At 36.8% G+C, this 14234-nt stretch overlaps 1 protein-coding gene and 1 long non-coding RNA gene across 2 annotated transcripts in view; one reads left to right on the top strand and one right to left on the bottom strand.

The window, feature by feature from the left end:
* Window positions 1–14234, bottom strand: part of IGF1 (insulin like growth factor 1) — a 60378-nt gene that overhangs the window by 24915 nt on the left and 21229 nt on the right. The window lies entirely within an intron of this gene.
* The window catches only part of LOC135328693 (uncharacterized), a 150103-nt gene continuing 145818 nt past the window's right edge, over window positions 9950–14234 (top strand). Inside the window, exon 1 of the long non-coding RNA XR_010389666.1 lies at window positions 9950–10156. This is a non-coding gene — a long non-coding RNA (uncharacterized LOC135328693). The remainder of the gene's footprint in view (window positions 10157–14234) is intronic.

Genomic DNA, 14234 nt, shown 5'->3' with positions numbered 1-14234 from the left:
GTTACCAAAAAGTTCCTTATATTTACTCAACCTTCAAAGTGCTGCCTGTGGATATATAACAGTCCTAGGCATTCCTTTTTGCTGACGTACACTGATGTCCTTGGAGGTTTCTTTCCTTTTTTGTCAGTTGTTAGCTCAAAAGAGGTTTCATATCATGTAGGTCAAAGTTTACTTAATAGAATTTTTGGCTTTCATTTAATCTACTGTACCAAATATGTGAATGTTTCTTTCCATGTGCTACGAACAGATATGAAATTTAGTCACACTGTTTTTAAGTTCACTGAAAGCAGGCCAAGTTACAGCATTCCAATAGTTAAACAGCTGGCTTCTGTACTAACAGCACTTCCCTTCAAATAATTCAAGGCCAGTGGAGTAATTCAATAGGGCTTGCTTATGCTTGATTCCTTTGATTGTTTTATTTTTTCCACCAAATATCTCACTGATGCTACCATTGGTTCAGCTCTGCTGATATTATCAATGTTAGAAACACCAGTGTAGGTGGACTGTATAAGTTTCAGCTGTCAAACTATCTAGACATTCTGTGAAAAATTACAACCTCCTGTTGTAATATTAACAGTAGAAAATTACATGAGAAATAGCTCTAAATAAACACAAAATTTGCCTATTGTTTAGAGGACTCTTAAAGAGCTGGGGTAATGTGTCCTGGAGGTGTTACATGACTCTTCATATTTGCTGTACATAGTGTCTTTTTTAGGTCAGCAACAGAACCTGAGGATGCTGTTTAGACTTTATTTCAGGAAAATAGCATAAATCTGAAAAACAGTGAACTATATTCCTAACCTTACAACCTATCAATGTCAATATTCAGCTCTAACTGTAGCTTTTAAAGTAGTGTGAAAAGATATTGTCCTATTAGTGTAATGTAATCTTGTTCTGTGTTGTATTTTTGACTTGAGCAACTCAAAATGTTTCTTCTAAAACATCAGAGTCAAACAGCATGTTTGATTTTTCTGGCATTGATAGCAGTTTTGGGATACCTTTGTAAATGATTCTCCAGGGACATCTGATGACAAACTTTTTGTCTCATTTACCAGTGTCTAGTTTGTAGCTTACAGTATCTGGATGTATGTAAGCATACTATGAGGCAGTATGTCAGGAAGAATTGTTCTGTGGCCTGGACAACAAGGGTGAAAGCATATGCTGGTATACTATTACAGAATCACAGAATGGTTGAGGTTGGAATGGATCTCTGGAGATCATCTAGTCCAACCCCCCTGCTCAAACAGGGTCACCTAGAGCACAGTGCCGAGGATTGTGTCCAGATTGTTTTTGAATATCTCCAAGGATGGAGACTCCACAGCCCCTCTGGGCAACGTGTTCCTGTGCTCTGTCACCCTCCCAGTAAAGTTTCTCCTCATGTTCAGATGGAACTTCCTGTGTTTCAGCTTGTGCCCGTTGCCTCTTGTCCTATCGCTGGGCACCACTGAGAAGAGTTTGGCCCCATGTTCTTTACACCCTCCCTTCAGATACTTATACACATTGATAAAATCCCCCTCAGTCTTCTCCAGACTGAAGAGTCCCAGCTCTCTCAGCCTTTCCTGATATGAGAGATGCTCCAGTCCCTTCATCATCCTTGTAGCCCTCTCCTGGACTCGTTCCAGTAGCTCCATGTCCCTCTTGTACTGGAGAGCCCAGAACTGGGCACAGTACTCCCGATGTGGCTGAGTAGAGGGGGAGGATTACCTCCTTCAACCTGCTGGCAATGCTCTTGAGCATTACAATGTACAGAGCTGGAAAAGTAGGCTAGATCCAGGCAGGGAGCTGGTGGTTGGACTACTTTTGGGTTAGGTGACTGTCTGCACAGAAGACTAAGGATGCCAAGTTTGAGACTCATCTTACTTAGCTTTGCTACCTTAAAATTAGGGGTCTAGTTTAAGATAGTTGAGTCAACAGACAGATGTGACTGGAGAGTGACTTATTCCCCCTGTCCTGGATGCTTTGTTCAAAATGAAAGAAATTGTCCTCTGAGAGAGTCCATGCCTCTTCATTGACTACAGATAAAGCTAGGTGATCTACCGTTAGGGCATACACACAACTTAATCCACATAGCTGAAGTCAAGCATGAGGAATTTTATTGTAAGTGATTTGTCCTTAGTCACAAAATATGTGTCATTGGTGGAATTCAAAGCCAGTCTCCTATTTTCCCATTTTAATAATTAAATATGATGACATATGTTTGACCTAAAAAACATACTGGCCAATCTGCTGTTTAATCATGTATCTCTGTACCTCTTTGTCTCTGTTCTGTATAGTCATGTCAGTATTCTTGTCTATTTTTTAATTTTAAATACAGGTATACACAAAATCAGAGTTTTTTGATATCACATTTTATCTTCTTGTTATGTTAGAAAAATGGCATACTACTATATCTGTTATACTTCTTGAGTGTACTCTGGAGCTTCTGCTCAGGATTTGGAAAATTATGAGTCTATGTTCAATCAGCAAGAAATGCCTGTATTTTGATACTTCTATGAACTATTAAAACACGCCAACAGAAAAGCAAGCAAAAAGTCTTGTGATCTGTTGAAAAGTCTCTTAACAGGCATATCTCAAGGTTTAAACTTTACAAAGTAGGCAATCTGATTTTCACGGAAATAAGTTGCAGATATTTTGAAGCTATAATATTTAATATTTAGTTTCCATTTTCCATCTATGTTTTGTTAGTACTATAAAATAATTAGGCTTAGACTGATTTTTGTTTGTATTCATCAAAATGAGCATATATTAGCATTTATAAATGCACAATGAATGGATGCTCTAGCTCTGAAGTCTAATTTAATATGCATGAGAATAGAGGATAAACTTTATCAGTATGCACAAGTAAAATCTTTATGGAAGCATATGCTTTTGTTAATATTGAGAAATTGCATTAGGCTATTGCTTTGTAGAATACTGGATTGCATTAATTACTGAGTCTAAGGCACAAAGATGTTTCCTCATTGTTAAAGACTTTGTCCTCTAAAATTCTAGGTGAGTAAGACTGGGAAAACATAGGTCCTCAGCTAACATTGCTATAAGAGAAATCTGTTAAATTCTGACTCTGTTGAGAATTTTGCCTGAATAATTAATATTTGTAGGTTTCACCTTATAAGAAAATGAAAATTCATAACATTAAAAATGGAGAATAAAACATCTATTTCACTTTTGTAAAGCCATAGATAGCAGACTGTACGACAAATATATGTACAGAGAAATTAATTTGTCTCTGTATGTAGATTTATTCCAAAAGGTGTGTTAATTTTTAGCTTGGTCTGTGTTTATCAGACAGTCTGCCACATGATTGAAGGAGGTCATTTTTTCATCTAGAAATATGCTTTCAGAGGTGATTTTTTTTTGTTCACTGGATATTTAATTAAAAACAAAATCATCTTTCCCTAAATTTGTTTCCAAAATAGAGTTTGTAACAATTTTCCCTCGCATACAGCCTCAGTGTCTCTGTGCTCTTTATGGAGCTGCTGTTTGGACGCTATTAAGTATACTCAGCATGTGATAGACCCATTATGCTTCACACAGTAGTTTCCAAGCCAGTTGCAACGTGTGAAGAGCAAGACCTATAGTTTCGTGAATATTGCACTGGGATAGGAAGCGGAACTTTTAGAGTTTAGAATTCTTCTGAGGAAAAAAAAAACTAGCAGAAAGAGTGGGAAACAATATAATGTATTATTTTACACCAATTCAAAGCTCTAGAGGGTGAAAACCTTGCCAACATAGCACAATTTACAAGCCTACATCAGATTCCAGGGCTGGAAAGTGCCAGATGCTGCCAAAAAAATATATACTTTGGCAAGAAAAATGCTTTGCTGGATAGAAATTCACTATTACGAGAATAACCAGGTTTATCAAGGTTTAGGACAAGATAATTAGAAACTAGTAGCCATCGTTACATTTGAATATTGCACGCTATAGTGCATCTAGGAGGACAATGGTAATACAGTCTTCCATCCATAATGAGAATACATTGTCTTGTTTTCTTATGTATGTTCTCACAGTAAATAATTACTGCTTACCCTTGTGTGTGGAGGAAGGACGATCAATCATGATATGACCTTTTATACTCTTCTGGTCCTATAGCCAAAGCTGCCTTTTATTTGGATTACAAAATGAGTTACAATGTAAAAAAACATAGCTGGGTGAAATCCTAGCACCACTGAAGTCACTGGGAAATCTCTTAATACAGCCAGGATAATTTCCTGATGACTCAGGTGCTAGAAGCTACTTTTATAGAGTCGAATCCAAAGTCTACTAAAATCAGTGAAAAGACTTCCATTGCCCTTAGTGGGCTTGGGATCAGATTGATAATGAACAATCTCTTGCTTTTTCTTCCAACCTTACAGCTCAGTGAATAAATATTAGTGGCATCTAGAAAGTCAGTGGATGTGAAGTGATTCCTTGAAGGAGGTAAGAACAAAAGACTACTGATGTACAATGAAGTAGAATAACTATTTCCCAGAGTTAATAACACTGAACATTTAACAAGCAATACATTATTTTGCACTATGTAATGAATATTTTAACTATACAGTGCCCATCAGACACGCTTCCTCAGCTGTGTTCTGAGATATAAAAGCACATAACAAATGACAAATGTGGTATTCTTATTCCTGCATTTCAGTATCAATATCTAGTTAGAGGCAGAATGTTTGAATGCCTTTTGCATAGCAACGAAAGAAAGTTACTCAACCAATACCTGTCATGCTATCCATGAGTGCACCTATGGTCACACATATTACAATTTTTATTTTTATTCCTATGGCAATAATCCTTAAAGGAGGTGGCCTGCTCCTGCTTGGTAACCTGCAGGAAGCAGGCCACGCTCATCATATCTTCTGCAAAGACAGACAATTTTTCTTCCCTCATTAGAAGCAAGTGTGACAAATGAAAGCAGGAGAGAAAAAAAGGTAACAGCAAGCAACTGGCTCACTTTGCACTCACACTACATTTGTTTTTGGGTAATGCAGTTAGCTTCTGTGGATTTACTCTGCATTGAATTTTACCTCTATAGCTATAGGTCTGTTTAGTAAGATCTGACTATTATTACCATGGTCTTTGTCAGCAAAAAGCAACCAACCTTGTACAACAAGATTCAGTTTTGCACCTGTGTGGTAATTTGAGCAGTACTGTCTGAATAATGTTTAGACTTTTGGTTCCTGAACTTTCCTGTAATTATCAGAAAGTGCTTGCCTACTTTAGGCATGGTAAGATGACTTACATAGTGCTTTTGACGTCCTGTCCTGCACATGGTTTTCTTATGGCCAAAATTTTAAATGTTAATTATATTCCAGGAACTTTTTTTTTTGATTGTCTGATACTTTGGGGCTATTTGGATGCTTTCACTTGTGAAAATAGCACCAGAAGACCCCTGATTAGCAAAGACAAATTAACCATTGCATTCAGCAGGAGAATACCTTCACTGACATTAAGCAGTACCTTGTCCTAAATTAAGAGAGCTCTTTGCAGAGAAAGACACTGCTTAGTTTGAGCAACACTTACAGAATCTAGCAATAAATTATTTGCACTGGAGAAGCCTGTGATAGCACCAGGAACTAAACTCGCATCTCCTAAGGACTAGGCCAATGCCTTAACCATATACTATCTTCCCTTAATCTTATTTTTGAGTCAGGAGGGCTTGTAAAAATCTAATCTTGGAAGAAAACATTTCACTGAGATCATGGTGCTCCTGTTAAACTTGTTTAATGAGCTAAAAGAAAAAGTGAAACTTTCCAGTGGAATACATAGACATTAGGGAGTGAAGGTGAAGTTACTGGGGCAAGACAGGGACAGTGAGCTTTGTCTCGTAACAAAAATAAAGCCTTAGCTAAATTATACTGTTATGTTTGATTCACCTTTCACTCACACTGGTTTTCTGCTCCATGCTTTAGAGATATAATACTGCAATAGAAGCTAGAAGAATCAGTTCTAGTGACAGCAGCATAAGCAAAAAGAAGCCAGTACTGAATAGTGAATGAAACTACTCTTTTTCTGCTTGGCCACTCAGCATACCTTGCCATTACTGAAGAGATGCAGGGGGATCATAATCAAAGCAGCTCTGGTATGGTGCGGACAGAAAAGTGGTTCCAGTATAATATCTTAAATATCCAAACTACAGTTTCTGCAGGAATCATTGAAGACTGCAGCGCTTATATGCAGTAAAGTGTGTTTATAAAGCAAGTAGGAAATAATTCTACTTGTTCAGGGCTGACAATACACTCTCCAATCACAGTTTTTAAAGGGGAATGTGATTTTCAAGGTAGATTTTTTTAAAGTTCTCACTTACTAAGTTTTTATGGCCTTTTCAGGGAAGTTTAGAGATTTAAAAAGTTCATTTCTATTTAAAGAGAAAGTTTTTTTTTAAGTAACCAGAATTATTCCTTTCTCTTAGTATTTTCTTTCTGACTTCTTTAGACTTGATTGATAACCTCAGCATCAGTTAAATATGTTTCTCAGTGGCTTATTTTATTTGGCCATCTTGTCCTTTTGTTTCACTAGGTGTGTCCTCTGGATTAATCAGGAATATTATAAACTTTAAAAGAGATGTGGTCATGTTGAAGTAGTTATCTGAAAAGAACTAAGTTTTCTCCCTAATTCTTTCTGGAACTGGTTTAGTTTCTAAATCCCACATACTGGAGTATGATTGACTTCTTTTGAGCCACAGCTTTGTGCATCCACAGGTATTTAAGGAAAAGAACATAGTTTGCTCGAAAAGAAGCTGTATGAATAAGTATCCTTGAAATGCTCTACACTTTTTCATTTATCTTACTTGTGCACTAATGTGTAAGTTTAGTGGTGACTCTGTAAATGCTAATTCTGTTAGATATACTTCAGTCTACAAAATCATTCTCTCCAACACTGGGCCAGTGGTTTTGCATAGCATGACATCCCCTTCATTAGACTGCAAGGTTCAAAGGTTTAAGTCTGCATGTTTTGTAAGAAATTATCTGTTACTTATGCAGATTTCTTCTCACCGTGAAATGTGGCTAAAAGGCTTTCAGTGAAGCAAGCTATGGTTGCAAACTGTAGATATGTGTTTTCCAAAGTACTGTAGAAACTGTGATATCTGTTCAGTTTCATTAATCTTGTGGCAGAATGAAAAAGTACATGAAAAAATGGCAACCTACAGCCAAGTAATTCTTATGAAGTGCATTCTAGAGAATCTCTTTTATTCCTGTATTGGTTATTAGAAAGCACAGCCATTTTTAATTCCCAAGCCTTCAACACCTACAGTTCATTACTTCTTTAATTGCTAATGCATCTCAAAGCCTGGAAGATTTTGAAGAAAACTTCTGATCATCTGAAAGCATAGATTCTGGGTTGTATCTGAAGATATTACTGGAACATAGGCCTCAGTATTAGGGACTTTTCAAATATTTTTGTTGTGTGTCTTTAGATATTCAGTTCTGTAGTTACAACTGACTTAATCAACTGTATCTGAAATTAATAATCTAGTATTCAAATATGGCCTTAAGAATCCCAGCTGCACATAGGAAACTGATGTTCAGATATACTGTATTGTTCCCCAAAGTTTGACTTTATAAGACCATAAATATTTTCAAATAATTATCTTTAAGTTTTACAATTAAATCTGGTATTGATGCATATAAGCTGAGCCAAATAGAATGGAAAACAAATAATTCCACATTAATTAACCTGTAATTCTTGTAATATCTTCTTGTTTGCTTCTTCAGTCTAATTTCATACAATTCAAGGAATGGGCTAGTCTCCAGGGGAGGTTAAGTAATTTTCAAGTATCACAGACACTGCAGTTAGAAAGTTCTTTTTTGTACCATTGTCGTATTAACTTTATCTTTAGCCACTCAAGTTTCACTACAAAGTGGAATAGGCTATGTTATATCAAGTTTCCTCTGACTCTCCCTCCAAAAAATGCTACTGCATAAATGCAGTAATAGTTGTAATCTCTTAGCAATCCACAAACAGTCCTGCACTTTTAGTATGTATACACTCTGAATGTGGATGTAGATGCTGAAGGTACAATGTTTCTCTCTCTTAGTCCTCCTGTACCAAAACTGTTCTTTCCCTGCAGAGTGATTTTTGGATAAAATATGACCATTGCTCTCACTAAACTTTTAGTCAAAATGTAAACCAAATGAAAATTTTCTGTGGTTTGGGAAAGTTGGATTAATTTTTTCCCTTATTTTTCATCTTGCATTTCTCTGCACTCCTCTATGCTAGCCAGAAAAGGAGGTGCCAAAACAACCCAGGGAGGCTGTGCAGCCTGGCCGGAAGTGAGAAGTTCTGCAAGTTTAATGAGAGTGGCTGTTCATGTAAGATTTCTAGCTTAATGGCCTGAAGCAGAATGGTGCGCTGATTTTGCAGAACTCATTCCTCCCATTTGTGAAATTCAGAAAAGTTTCAGGTCTTCATCCAAGATGAAATCCTAGTGGGAACTAAAATGAAGTCAACTTCAAAATTCCATTTGTCTACAATGAGCCTAAGTTTTCTCTCCTGGGCTTCTAAATGTTTAGCTAAACTGTATCTCTTGTGATTTCTCTTAATTATTTGCAATTTCTCCTCACATGTTATTACTTATGCCTCTCACACATTACTTCTAGTGTTCTAATATCACTTAATAACTCATCTAATGAATTTCCTAAATTTATTCCAGCATTCTAGGTATTCTTTGCTTATCCTTCTAGCAGTTAGACAGCAGGTCATTAAATAAGCAATTATCAATTTAAACTTCATCATTGTTTTTACTTTCCGTCCATCACTATGCAATCAACTGTGCTCATTCTAAATTCTTAAAGATTAAAAACACAGATATAAACTATTGCATAAGGTTTTTCTACACAACTTAAGGGACAGTATCATTTGTAGACCAAGTAAATGAAACAATCAAAATAAACATCATCTTTGCTAATATTTTTTTAGCTTAGTGATACAAAGTGCACACCAAAAGTTCTGACACAGGAAACAGCTGCATTGTATTGACATGTGTGCAGACTGAATCCCTCCCTCTCTCTCTGTCTCTCTCTGTCTCTCTCTCTCTGTGACTGTGATATTTTGCCAACACCTACTATGCAGTGTCTTCAGAGCATAGCACAGGTACTACTGTGGCATATATTGCCTTTCTAATGGCTTTTTGTGTCTTCAACTGTATGTATTATGAGAATATTATAGAAGTTGCATGCTGTGGTGACACAGACAGAAATTTGTTTCTATATCCTACATGATAGAGAGAAAGAGAGCTGTTATAGTGAAGCAATATCAGTAGCTAAGAGATCTAAGCACTGGAATTTTCCAGGTATTATTTATATTACAGAGCAAATTGCTTACACCTCCAGAAGATTTGTGTGTGTGTGATCAGCACATAATAGATAAAATTACCCCTGTATGGTGGGTCTACAAGAAGGCTTTCTGTCCTTCAAATGCTTTTTATCAATAGTTCTTATGGTTTACTGTACTTGAGAAAAAATCAAACAAATTATTTAACTGCCAGCAACTGCAGTTTATTTCTACCTCATTCTCAAGATTTTGGATTCCTTTTTCAATTAACAGCAGTTTTGTAGCTAGGTCACATTAGCCCTGAAGTGGCATTACCTGTAAAACCCATTAAGACTGGCATTAGGTGTATATACACTTTTACTTCAGTGTTGAGATCCAGGAGATGTTATAATTGTTGCAGCTTCTGGCTCCTGTGTGTTGCTGGAATGCCGGGAGACTGACAGTGGCTCTGTAGCCATTGTTTTGCTGTGTTACTTGTGTGCAAAATATGGACGGTGGATTCAGTTTCTTTTTTACACTAGGGGGCTCCTTCACACTTCTTTAGCAGTGTAGCAGAGCCTAGAAGTCAGAGCAGTGAGAACATGCTGCAATGTAAGGGTATGTCTACATTATAGGACATTACAAGCTTGCTATGTCTCTGATTCACAAAAATTGCTTCTGCATAATCATGATGTCACCTCCTGGTCAGGGCAAAGAGGCTTGTGATGATTTTCCTTCCTACCACATAACGTAGTAAGAACAGAAAACACTACCGAATTTATCTGAACAAAGAGAAGTTAAGATTCACTCCCTGCTTAGTATATAGGCACACATCAAAATGGAAAAGTGCTATAATCAAGCCAGCTGGGAAACCGGAAACCCTGTTTTGAATGTTTCCTAAAATCACTGTCATGAGGTAAGATTTTTGGAGATTATTGAAAATTGTGTCAAGTTGTCCTTCTGTTATTGGAGTAGCTGAATTAATTTAATTTTAGTAGTTGGACCAGTACTTTTACAGATTGAACAAAATGCTAGTGCTATGGGATATTTGGATCTTAGACTATAGTAGCTCAAATAACAGACAAGAAGTAGAAAGTAAGAGGAAAGCTTAACTGTTGCAGAAAGGTTCTTCAATCTGATAACTCCTCTTGACCTTTTTTAGACTAGAATCACAGATAATTTTGACCAGTAATTACAATTCTAGAATGAGAAAAACAAATTGGCAGAGAATATATGCAAATCAGGAAGTAAAATAGTTCTCAAATATCTGTCCTGTGCTCTGCCCTTTTGGCCTCTGATGTGCATTCTTAGTAGTTTCTTAGCTGTCTATACAGAAATTTCTTAGTATTAATCTGGCTAGGCTTCCTTCATTTGTATTTTAAGTGAAGTATTACAGTATAAAATCAACAAATTCAAAGCAAAAGTATCCATCTGCTGTAGTTCAGTAACCTTTTGACAGTTTCTACAATAACTGAAACAATTTCAGTGAGACTGTTTGTGTAGTAAACGCTATTGTTGATTCAAGTAACAATATTAGAAATTGCCTGCAAAACACTGAGTTATATGTTGATATTTTAAAATGTTGCTACTGATCTCCACAGCTTAAGCACTTAAGCTTTACCCTGCTCTTTGTCAGCTTCATGCTTGGGAAATGTCACTGGAGTGACAGCTGGTGGAGTGAAGGTGAAGAGCAGAGACAAAGCATGGGAAAATGCTTGGAACATATTGCTGTGCTGTAGGGAGAAAACATACTGGAAATATTGAAAACAATGCATGGCTTGTAAAATCCGTGACATCTGTCCTGTGTAAGTGAGTTTAGAACTGGGTGTACTTAAACATATATGCATGATGGGTGGTGTATTTATCAGAACTCCTTGTCATTCTTTACTAATGCAGCAACAAGGAAGATTATCCTTTCCCCTACTTCAGGATGACGTCATTGCATTAGGTCTTTTGTGCTGATAAGTAGGACTTAGGAAAGGTTTATGTTCTTAGCACTAGAATGAAAAATTATAATACTCATTTTAATATAGTAATTTCTAGCTCTACTAACTTTTAATATTTATCTTGCAAGATCATTAGGAAATTCTGAAATCATTTATGTTTGGTTTGAGAGAAAAAGAGAGAGGTGATCTAAGGATAAATAAGTGCTCTGCTATAGTTTTCCTTTACCACTGTATCACATCTGGCAAGTATCTAGAATGTCTTTCAAACTGATATGCTGTAAAATTGCTAAGAAATGCAGCATTTAAGAATTCAAACATACTGTTAACATTTTAGTACTCAAGCTGGTAGTAATTATTGAGTACTGTATTTGTTTCCTAATGGAGCAGACGTTCCTAATTTATTATTTCACATTGTAAATTTTCACATTTAGACACCATACTGGCTGAAGATAAAATACCAGTGATAGGACACTTGTTCTTTGTTTTTATCCGGAAGAAACCAGACGTTATTGCACCATCTCCCATATCTTGCTCATATTCATTTTGACTCATTTCCTACAGAAATTGCTAAAACCTCTCCAGAGTTCTTCATGGACCATTCATTCATTATTGTCTCAGTCATCTGGCACAATTATGTGAGGTTGTTTGTAGTGGATGTAGCAGAAGAAAGACTAAGGGTTAGCTTTTCTGGATGGGCTACATGGCATCTGGTATAGCTCAAGCTGAAATCAGTCAGGGGCAGCCCAGTCCCTAGAGAACAATTCATACTGTCGTGTTGCACGTGTGGTGCATGTAAATTTTCGAAAATAAAATACCTCTACCAAAGCAAACTAAATATCCCCTAAGACTATCATCAGCTGAGCAGCAGAACACAAAGTCTGGTAATCATATGTATAAATTATGACTGTTTGACACCATTACATTGCCATTAACACTAATACCTGGAGCAGGTAGCATCACCTAAATTTTAGATTGTCTGACACTTTCTAATGTTAATCTCTGCCTGAAAGTTGTTATAACTTCAACCAGCCTGCCTCTCTTGGCTTCAGTTTTTGTGTATTTGTGCACAGTATCTTTGTTGTCAAGTTTTTTGCTTTTTTTTCTTGTAACGGAATGGGAGAGAAAAAGGGTGAGCTAGAATCATTGAATCATTTCTGTCAATAAGATTAGAAGCCATGTGATTTTGCCTGTATTAAAAAATAACCACCCTGCATTAAAAGGTAACCACGTCTTCTCTGGAGAGGACCACTGTTTTATCAAATAACCCTCACTCCTCCATGATGTGAAGATGGAATTTGGGGAGGAGAAAAAAGGAAAGCATTTATCAGTCAGGTGTATGTATTTATCAGTATAATTCTCTGAAGAATCAGGCTTCCACAACTGTTTTTCTTTTTATACCTCCCTCATGATAATGTCAAGAAATTGTCATCTGGCAACTCTTTTGTTAATTAGAATGGCTGCTATCATTGTAACTGCTAGCATAACAGAACTAGCAGTCTGATATTGACATTTCTCTATCTGAAAGTTGAGCTGAAATTTCTCTTGAAAGCATTGGTTGTGGGGTTCTACTGAGACTGAAGTTAAGCAAGATGTGGCTACTTTGTGGTTGTGTGGTGTGGGTACTTTTAAAGAAAGAGACTGAAAGGAGCATCAGAGACCCTCTAAAAAGTGGTGTGTTTCGTGAATAAAGCTGAAGAGGCAAAGTAAAAACAAAAAAAAAAAACACCCAAGGGGGCTGCAGGAAATGAGGGACAATAATCTTAGAAAACAAAGATCGTGAGATGGAGACTGTGAAAACATTAAGAACTGAAGGATCCGCTTATACAAAGGATCCCAGCTTCTATGTGGTATCATTAGCGAAGACAGAAGCACAAACAACATTAATTTCTTGATTATTACAAAATGCTGCAGAAGTGTGAAGGAATTGATGTAGTGGATTAGGAATCAGATCCACAAATGATTTAGAAGGTGAGGTCACACTGATATCTAGGTTTCAACCAGGACTGCAAACTGCTACTTATGTAGCTACTACCTACACACAATTGCTACTACACTGCCCAGCTATATGCCATAATAAAAACTGGATGCAGCTTCACGTGCTGTGTGTTTGTGAGAGGAGAACTGTCCTTGAAACCTGGTTCAAACATGATTCACCCTCAAAAGAATCAAAGTCCTAGTTCAGGGAAGGTAGCTGCCAAATACAGAACCTTAATAGCAACTTTTAAAAGTTCTGTCTTAAATTCAATTTTGTTTTGATCCGTCTTTTCCAGATGAAATTTTTCTGCCTTCCCTGTAACACTCTTTTTTTCGTGCCAGGTCTCACCTTCTTTTCCTCTGCAGGCAATTTTAATATAAAATGACTATTTTTAAAAGAAATATAATAGAGAATTTACTCCTTTAAATTAATAATGGAGATCTCAAAGCTCAGACTAGGGGATTTTTTCTAATGTTCCTTAAGAAATGCTGGAAACTTTTGAACAGAGTTTTGATTAAATTTGAAAGACCAGAACTTTTCCTAACTGGTTTTCCCAAATCAAAATTACTTAGCAATTCTGAAGAATAATACCTTCACAGTTACTTAACACAGTGCTGACCTGGAAGTAACACATATTCTACTTACCGGGAAGTCACTGACTACGGAGAAGTTAACTTGTTGGAATATTGATAGAAACAGAGCTGGTAAGAGAGCATGCAGAGCAAGTGGGCTCTTCCATGAGGTGACTGTATTGATTTATTGCCTCATCTCTGTGTTGGTGTTGGCAGAATGTTGTGGAGAATGAGAGGAAATTGCTTACTAGGCTGTACCACTTTATGGAGAGGATACAAGGAAAGTGGTGTGAGAAGTAGAATGTGTAGGGAATTAGAGTGAGAGCACAGTACTGTGTCGCCAGCAGATGTCTGCTGGCCTTTACCATTTAACTAGGATGTTACAATTCAGTTGTTGTGACACATCCAGGAAGAAAAGGAGAAAACATGAGCTGGAGGCTCAGAGAAAATCAAATGGTGGTGACTCAGAACTTATACCTCAAAGTAAAATGAAGATTGAAA

Source organism: Dromaius novaehollandiae, chromosome 1 (assembly GCF_036370855.1).
Source record: "Dromaius novaehollandiae isolate bDroNov1 chromosome 1, bDroNov1.hap1, whole genome shotgun sequence".
NCBI lineage: Eukaryota > Metazoa > Chordata > Aves > Casuariiformes > Dromaiidae > Dromaius > Dromaius novaehollandiae.
Note: the sequence above shows the minus strand (reverse complement) of the source record. Positions and strands in the feature narration are given on the sequence as shown.